Genomic DNA, 10,129 nt, shown 5'->3' on the forward strand with positions numbered 1-10,129 from the left:
GTATTATTTTACAATATAAAAACTCGCACTAAAAATATTAACGTATAGTGCATCTTAGTAGGGGTGTCAAAAATCCCCAGGAGACGGGGATCCCCGCGGGGAACGCCCCGAATGGGGCCCCGATGATGGGGAGTTTTCCCCGTGGGGATGGGGATGGGGAGCAAAATTCCCCCGAGACAGGCGCGGGGACCCGAGCGGGGATCCCCGCCCCCATCCCCGAAATTCTCCGAATTTTTAAAGTTACTTAAATACCCTTACTTTATTATTAATACAGGGGTATTTTAGTAATTTTACCCATTAAAAACCCTAAGTCCTGTAACCCTATTATCAGTCTCTCATATTCTCATTCTTCCCTTCTCACTTTGCGCCGTCTACTACACTACTACTATTCCATTCAGCCATTCTTCCCTTCTCACCTTGCTGCGCCATCTACTCTACTCTACTATATTCACCGTCATCGGTCGCCACTCCTGCGCCACTCACCACCACATCGTTTTCTCTCTTCAGGCGCGATGTCTTTTTTCTCTCCATTCCTGCATCTGCGTGTTTGCTTCCGCCTCTTCACTGCTCGCCGCATTACATCCGACTGCTCCACCATCTCTTCGCTACTCGCGTCTACTGGAGAGCATAGTTGCTGACGCTGAAACAGCCACCGGTTGTCCCTCTTCTAGTCCTCTTCCTTCTTCCCATCAACTTGACTTTAGGTTAGATTTTCTCTCCTTCTATGTATCTGAAGCAATTAGGCATATAGGGTTTATAATTATGAAATAGTTAGGGTTTAATTTTGTTAATTATAATTTCTGTGATTCTGAATTGTTGGATTTGGTTAGGGTTTTGTAAATTTCTGATTTTCTGCCTGTAGTTATTTTCTGTGATGGATATGGGGATTTAAGAGTTTAGGTAATTATTTTTTATTATGTGAAATTCATATTAAATATATGATATTTTTGTTTATGATGTATGTTAACATATTCATATTTGTGTTGTATTTTAACAGAGAACATGGAGTTGCTTGTTGGAAGTTGAAGACTTTATTTTATGACTTTTTTAAGAATGAAAGTTGTATTTTAAAATTTCGTTTTATGAATTATGATTTTTTATTTTATATTTCTTGACTTGTAAGTTGTAATCTTGGATAAGATATGTATGTTTGTGTGTTGTAATAATGTTTTGTGGTTTATTTTTAAATTTTTTACTGTAATTTTCATATAAATGTTCAACATAAAGAGATGGGGAATGGGGACCCGCGGGGAACACGGGGAACGCGGGAAATGGGGATGGGGCCAATTATCTCCCCGTGGCGGGGATCGGGGCGGGGACGGGGACAAAATCTGAGGGCGGGGACGGGGAGCAGGGAGGCATCCCCCGCCCCCGCCCTGCCCCATTCATTTTAATATAATTATCAATTATACATAATTAATATTTTTATCAATAGTGCTACATAGCCAATAAATTATCCACACTTAAAAACCAAGCAATTAATAGATTTAACTTATAATTATGATTTGAAAATATATTAAAACACTTATCCAGGCACATAATTAGTACATTAATAATATATTAAGACATTAATAATTATTAATGAAACACAAATATTATATTAAAAAAGGAATATAAAATTTTTCAAAATTATATTCTAAAATTTTTCACCTCTTTTATCAAGGATTAAATTCAAAATCACTCTCAAAATAATGCCTTTTGAAATAATTTTTTTTTTAAAATAATATTTTTTTAATTTATTTCAAAAAAATTCAATTTTTTTAATTTGTTACTTATTATATAATATGTATTATCATTATCATTATATTATTTTACAATAAAAAATATTCTGGCACTAAAAATATTAACATATAGTGCGTTTTGGTGTCAACATGTATACCTCTTTTTTTTTAAATATTTTAAAAAAATATATTCTTTATAATCATATAAAAAATAACATTTAATAAATAATTATATTAATTATTAATCATTCTAATTACAATCATTTTAATATAATTATCAATTATACATAATTAATATTTTCTTTATCAGTAATGCTACACAGCTAATAAATTATCCACACTTAAAAGCCAAGCAATTAATAGATTTAACTTATAATTATGATTTGGAAATATATTAAAACACTTATCCAGTCACATAATTAATACATTAATAATATATTAAGACATTAATAATGATTAATGAAACGCAAATATTGTATTAAAAAAGGAATATAAAATTTTCTAAAATTATATTCTAAAATTAGTGTATGTTCTATATCCTGTACGGGATAATACATAAAATTATATAAAAAATTTTTATTAAAATTTAAATGAAAAATATCTATTGTAATTATTATTATAAATATTTTACAACTTAAAAATATTAAAAATAATTAATATTTGTTTTAATCAATTTGGATTGGTTGAATGGTCATCTCATTTGTCCGTTTAAGCAAGTATTTGGTGTAACACCCTAAGTATCAAAAGTCGCGCTTCTGGCTGCGCCACTCTGATAGCTTGGATATTACGACGCCTCTTATACTATTTAATACTAAAATATGAGCATGTTTAAAACTTAGACCGAATCTTTCGAAAACATACATTCATACTTACAATATAAGTTGCAGAAACATCTCATCACAATCCTATCCCTCTTACAAGACTCGCAAAAATCAAAGGCGAAGAAAACATAAATACTAAAACAATACAAAATATTGTCTGACAGAGAAAAAATAATATCTTTTGAACTTCGTTGTCTGTAACCTGAAAAGAGAACATCTGTAGGGGAATGAGAACATCATCCTCGAAAGGGTTCTCATTATAGGGTTGCAGAATTATGATAAAAGGATACGAGAGATAAAATCGTTACAGTGATTAATAACTGCCTTATGCATCTTTTCAAAAGCACGGTTGACTATAAAAGAAAATTCTGAAATCTCTTCTGAAAGAGGAACTGTTTATTTCTTGAAAATTTCAAAAGCCGTTCAAAAGGTTTATCTATGCTAAACCAAAATAGTTTTTCATACTTTTCCAACCCAGAACCATCAACCAGATATGGCCTCCGGCCCACCTCATGATCAACCACAGCTCTAGGCCCAAACAACCCAAACAACAACAACCACCACAGTCCTACAGAGTCTCAGTCGCAAACACAAATAGAAAAGTTCAAGCACAAACAAACAGTTACTGCAAGTAGGACAATTAGCAGTTAATCACAAGTAATCACAAAGGTAAACCAATTACAATATGCATACCAAAACAATGTCACATAGATACATATGATGAATGCCTGTCCTAGTGGCTGATGATATCATCTGTCGGTTATAAAGCCAACCTGACAAGTCCTGGTAGCTAACCATTGGACTGTCCCTCTGTCGTCCATCCCCAACTCGAGTTATTCATAATCATAATTATAATTCACATCCAACACCCTCACTGGTGTATATTCACGGGGGCGAGCTCATCCGGAACTTTCACAGTGTTTGGTCACACTTACGACATAGGGTCAACAGAGTATCGAGTCTCAACCTGGAGCACGTGCTAGCCACTGCTACTACCCAGGAAAACTCGTATCTCAGATAATTGGAAGTGCAACAATCACAATATCAATAACTCAGCATATATGCATTTATTCTCAGCCATAAATCAACATTCATCTCAGCCATCTGGCTTAGATTCATAATTCATAGTCAGCCATTCGGCTCAAAACATATTTCGCAATCAGCCATAATTTATTATCATACACAGCCATTCTGACTCATAACAAAAGAGCACTTCCACTATCCAACATCATCAAATTCATAAAATCATCATTCAAACCATAAATCAATTTTTCTCAATTCACTTCACTCTGAAATCAAATTTCAACTCTTTTTAGCCTTGGCTTTAAAGTTCCCATTCCTCAAATCATTTCAGGCTCATAAGCCACTTTTACTCAAGTAAGTTCCCTTTTTAGAAATAAAGCCACCATCGGCATCCTCTTTCCAAAACTTCCAAAATCAAGGCAAATTAAAGATTTATTTTGAAATATTCAAAATCATACATCCAACAACGGGATTTATAACAAAAGTCCCTCGGCAGAGTCTCAAGTCTTTAGGGGAGAATAAAATAACTAATTTCCTCAAATTCACTTAAAATGTTTAAAACCTTGACTTTCTGATTTGAGTAATAAAATAGGATATAAGCCAAACCGAGTCATGTAATCAATTACTCCTTTCAAAGCCATTTCCTTTACTTAAACAAAACCAGCTTCAACCTCATGATAAATTCTAAAGCGTTTCAACTACTCAAAAATTGTTTTAGTCTAGCAAAAATTCAGAATTCAAAGAGTACTTAAAACTTTTTTCCAAAACATTTTAAAATGAAACTTCTCAATAGACGTTCAGGTTCTTTCAAAGTCACTGAAACTCCTCCAATTGAAACCCTCAAGTCAACTTCAAAGACATAACCCTTTTAACATTTAAAAAAGCATTAAAACATAAGTTTCATCTAAATAACTTACTCCCAAAAGAGATACAATATTTTTCTTAAGAAACAAGAGTAAATCACAATTTCCTTTTTAATAACCCATTTCAAAAGCATAAGTCATCCCTTTCTTAATAATTCAAATAAAATAGTAGAAGCCATTAACTCATAAAGTTTCGGATTCTACCAGAATTTTGACAGCACCTCCCCTAAAGCGTGGACTCTGCCACCCTTTCTGGGTCCCATCCAAACCAATCCACAATCATTTTCAATGGTTCAAACCTAAAATCAGTTCAAAAGCAAACCGAATCCAACATTCACCTCATTTTCATATCTCAAGGAAATCATCTCAAGATCAAATCATTGTCAGCTGATTAAACTCATTTTCAAAACTTTAAGGAATCAGTTCAGCAACAATCCATTTATCCAAACCAAATAATCAAAAGTCACCTCAAGATCAAATCTTTATCAACTGATTAAAGTTATTTCCAAATCTTTAAAGAGACAATTCAGCAACAATCCATTTATCACAACCAACCAATAATCTAATCAAAACATATAATCATATCCATCCAAAGTAGCCAAACAATACATAAGACTGGTATAATCACTAAGTATATAATTCTCACACCAGTATCTATTTATAACAATTCCAAATATAAAATAGCTTTTTAGAAAAGCCCCTGCCTCGATTGTCAAAACTCAAAAGCTCCAAAGCGCATCACAACTCATTTTCTCTCGGCCCGCAACTGCGACAGCCGCAACCTCCGCTCTAAACCATTTTTTCAGCAATCACAACGACTCTAATCGCAACATATAATAATCAGGACCGGATCCCACGTTACCAAAACTCATATTCAAACATAACAGAATACTAACGCGAGGCTTTTCGAAACATAATTACATACCAAAATAACAAGATGAAGCAGCTGCGATTCCGAATCGACCCGTCCATAGCTCCAACAATAACCCCAAATGACAGTCGCGAGCAAAAACCCTAGTGACGGCGACTGTAACAACCACGCGGCGTTAAAAACCTTTCTAGAGCCCAAAATATCAGAAGCCAAACTTAAAACCCTTACCGACAGGCTCGGATTTCCCCTCCCTCAGAGCAGATCAGGACAGACCTCCAGCAGTGGTGATGCAGCAGCTTCGAAAGCGAGCAACGGTGGCGGGGGACATCAGCGGTAGTGAAAGGGCAGTAGAGGATCTGCGACGGCGGAGGCACGGCCGCAGAACAGGAATCCCCTTCGATTGATCTCTCTTTCTCTCCTGTTCAAGCTTCTCTCTTCGGCCCACCATGGATGACGATGACTTGGGCTCCGTGTTGAGGATGACGACAGCGCAACACAACACCAGTGGCGGCGAGTTGGTCAGCGACGAGGGCGTCGACGAAGGCCCCACGTTCAGCCTGTCTTTCTCTTCGGTGCTGTTCTCTGTCTCAACGTCTTTCTCTCTCTTCTGTGCGAACAGTGGCGGCACGACGTGGAGGATGGCGGCGACAGCTGGGTGGCAGTCACAGCGCAGCTCTTCCCTCTCTTCTTCCACAGCCCCTTCCCCTGCTTCCCCCTTTCTTTCTTTCTTTCTTTTATTTTTTGCTGATTGTTTGCTGAAGGGAGAGGAAGGTTGCGACTGCTGGGTTGGGAATTAAGGTTTCATCACTTTGAAAATTAGGTTTAGGGTTAAGCTAAGGGTAGTTTTGTATTTTCAAATAAAAGTAGGGATAATATAGTAATTAGAAATAAATTTAATCCAACAATAATAATGTATAAAAATATTATTTGTTTATCGATTTCACAAATTATTTCCAATAAAATGTTAAAATCCAAAGATTAGAAATAATATACTTAATTTATTTATTTTTCAAAATAGCAGTATTAATATTTTAAAATATTAATCATTTAGTCCAGATCATATAAAATTCTTATTATTTCATAACTACTAACTTTATAATTTAAATATAGAAAATAATCTAATAATTGTAAAATTGGATAATAATTTTAATTTATTTCAAATTCAGTTAATCGAAACTTGCTTTAATTATCTTTAATAAGAAATTTCTGAAATTAAAGCTACAAAGATATTGAATTTGAAATTAGCTCATGATAGTCCTTTTTCAAAAGTTCTGGGTCTTACATTCTATCCACCTTATAAAAATTTTCGTCCTCGAAAATTAAAGTAATACATAAGATAATACGTAGTCATAGTTCTATCAAATACTTTTAGAAAAGTAAGAAGTCTTAGCATATATGTATAAATGCTCAAATACCGAATAACCATAAGATTTAAATATAGGGATAAGGTATGGTGTAAAGCAAAAAATACTAGATAGGCTCGATGCATAAGGTTATATGATCTCAAGACTTTACAAAAACTTGAGGTAGTAAAATAGGGTGCAAATCAAGGTAGGCGTCCACAAAATGAAGCGGTAATTAATGAGGTAAAAGGCTACAAAGCATACTGGTATTTATACAGCAGACATAACGATCGCTCATAGATCTTTTACCCACTTCAGAACTTCAGCCTCCCAACTCCATCAAACACTTTACAACCTCGTAGTCGATCATAAGCCTAACACCCGCAAGCTCGCTTACAAGGAACAAAACACCCACAACTTATAACGTTATACACCTACCGCTTCACCTTCCATATACACATATCACGTCTTAAAGAACTAACGTATCGCATTACTACGTCTACAGATCGCATGTGACATCAAAATAATTCTCGAGTCTACTCAAAAGGATACAAGATTTAGAAAGGAGAGACAAATGTCAAGATAATACTCATAGATTTGAGAGAATGTATGCAATCCCAAGTAAACAAAGATGCTCAAGCAATGAAGTGTGCTAGAAATAAATCAATTGAGAACTTCAAATATAACCCTTGGATCAAGAAATTCAATAGGATCAATAAGAAGAAAATCAGCGCATTAGTTTGAAACAAATTCAAGCTGACTCGAAGAAGTATGAGGTTTACAGAAAAGAATATCTCAAACTTAAGGCAAAGCTCACAAAACTCAAGAGCACGATTAAAATACTTCCGAATACATTGTTCATAAAGAGTTGAAAACTTGCAGAAAAATCACTTCATAGTCTAAAAGAAAAGTTAAGCAACAAACATTCTTCAAGAGAGTAAGAAAAGCATAAACGTGGCTTTGTTTTAATACAATTTCATGTTGAAGTAGATTATGTAGAGTTTTAAAAACAAAATGCACACAGGTTTGGTTAAGAGCTAAAATATTTCCTCAAATATTTTAGAAAGATAGTTAGGTGTACAACTTGACCAAAAGTAATCATAAAACTCGGAAGAAGAATCAAATGCTTGTTCAAAAATTCTCAAAGTCCATATTCAAACAAGTGTGTATAAAAATTACAGCAAGGATGAAAGTTGAAGTTAAACTCTATTTAGGAAAGAAATTCCGAAGTAAGAATTTGCTTACAAGTTGGTACAGGAAATAAGTAGTGCGTTATAAATGGACAAGTTTCCATTAAACAAAGAAGCTTTTCAAAACTTCATCTAAGATAGTGCATGCCAACTTTAAGACAACTTTGTCATAAATTGAACAATGGTTTCAATTACAATCAAGTAGAAGAAAATTTGACTTACAATATCCTTAAAGAAGAATCAAAACGTCTTTAATAAGTTCAAAACAAAACTCCGAGAGTATACTTGAAATTACCATCTCGGAAGGATATTCAAGAAGATTAGAATGTACTTAAAAAGGAGTCAAGCCATACAAGAAAGGATCTTAAATCAAGGTAGTTCAAACAAGATCCACTAGGCATGAGACATCAAATAAGCTTTCAATTGATCAAAAATAATACAAAAGTTATAGGAAAAGATAACTCAATCATTAGTAATTTCTCAAGGATAAATCTTTGACTAAGAACTCTAATAGAGACAATAAGAGGATAAACGAGGCACTAATTTAAAATGAATCAAGATGACTCACATAAGAAGAATATTCACAAGAGAGGGGACACCAAGATCAATGGTAATGTTCACAAGATGTAAAAGATTAGTTAAAAACAAAGTCAAGTATGACATCCATAGAAACAAAGACTTAAGGAATTATTCCATGCTAGAAAGGAAAGATATGAGCCCAATATTTTCAAAAGAACGAGTTGCATAAGCAAATGTATCATGCTAAACTAAATTCAATTAAAAATGAATTAGGCGAAAATTGTCCAACGAAGATCAACCGGAATAAAAGCAAAAAAATCCTTCTAGAATTTTGAAAAATACCTAAATACATAATCAAATAAGGATATGCATTGGAACTGTAGTAAAATTATTAGAAAGTCAAATTGTATTTAAAGTAAGTGCAGTTCCATAACCCAGTAAAACTACATACGAGGTATTAAAAATAAATAGTTGTTAAACTGTATAAGGAATTTTCAAAGTTTTCTATATAGATAAGTGTATATCGAATCAACAACAATTTTATAAAAATATCAAAATTGGCTGTAATCACTGTCAAATAAGAGAAAAAACTAAATCAACAATTTCTCTAAGAATGGACTCGGAACCAGGGGTAAAAAGGCACATCGCATTAAGTAAAGTTCAAAGCTATATCAAAGAATACGTGAATCAAGAAGAAGAACTCAAATAGGGAAGATAGATACAACAAGGATTTCAAACAAGCATATGCAATTAAGATCAAACAAGAATGCATATGAATAGAGGAATAGAGTTGAAAAATCAAACTACTCTTAAAAAGGATTAGCAAACAAGAACTTCAAGTTAGGATATGAAAGAACAAGTCGACACGAACAGAATTCAAGACACATAACTGAATAGCCTCGAGAAATAGTTTTCAGCGTTCCCAAAACCCGCGATTCGCTTTACCCAAAACTCGTATATCATCTATGATAACCCATTAGTGCTTTCATATACATAATCTACTAGTATTAAACCGGCCAAACTTAATATCAGGAACTATGCAATGCAAGTCTAATGGCATTAATCAATAGACCGTCATGTGCATAAAGTTCTAATTCTTGTTATCCGAATAAGACCTACTACATGACAACGCTCAAAGTATGCAATTGAAGCATAGTAGGTCCATTCCTCAGGCTCTACAGGAAGGACCGCTCTGATACCATAATGTAATACCCTAACTATCAAAAGTCGTGCTTTCAGCTGCGCCACTCTAATAACTTGGATATTACGACGACTCTTATACTATTTAATACTAAAATATGAGCCTGTTTAAAACTTAGACCGAATCTTTCGAAAATATACATTCATACTTACAATACTCACAGGAAATATATATATACATACATACATATTAATTTTCAAACATCTCATCACAATCCTATCCCTCTACAAGACTCGCAAAAGTCAAAGGCGAGGGAAACATAAATACTAAAACAATACAAAATATCGTCTGACAGAAAAAAATAATATCTTCTGAACTTCGTCGTCTGTAACCTGAAAAGAGAAGATCTGTAGGGGAGTAAGAATATTATCCTCAAAAGGGTTCTCACTATAGGGTTCTCAATTAAAATGGGTGTGAAGATTCTTTACTCAAATGTAACATTTCCAATTCGTTTACGTGAGTGTCATTTTTTGTTATTATATAAACCGTGGTAGATAACTACAGTTTTCAATTTGTGCATAAACCGTGGAAAGTTGGCACGATTTACACTTAGGAAACATTGTACATAAACCGCGGT

General features: G+C 33.9%; 1 long non-coding RNA gene across 1 annotated transcript; it reads right to left on the reverse strand.

The window, feature by feature from the left end:
- Positions 1-5,056: 5,056 nt before the first annotated feature.
- On the reverse strand, positions 5,057-5,527 carry LOC127742386 (uncharacterized). Its single transcript, XR_008003591.1, has 2 exons — positions 5,354-5,527; positions 5,057-5,248 (listed from the first exon to the last, which is right to left on the reverse strand). It is a non-coding gene; the product is annotated as an uncharacterized LOC127742386 (long non-coding RNA).
- Between the last annotated feature and the right edge of the window lie 4,602 nt (positions 5,528-10,129).

The sequence above is a fragment of the Arachis duranensis genome, chromosome 10 (assembly GCF_000817695.3).
Source record: "Arachis duranensis cultivar V14167 chromosome 10, aradu.V14167.gnm2.J7QH, whole genome shotgun sequence".
Taxonomy (NCBI): domain Eukaryota; kingdom Viridiplantae; phylum Streptophyta; class Magnoliopsida; order Fabales; family Fabaceae; genus Arachis; species Arachis duranensis.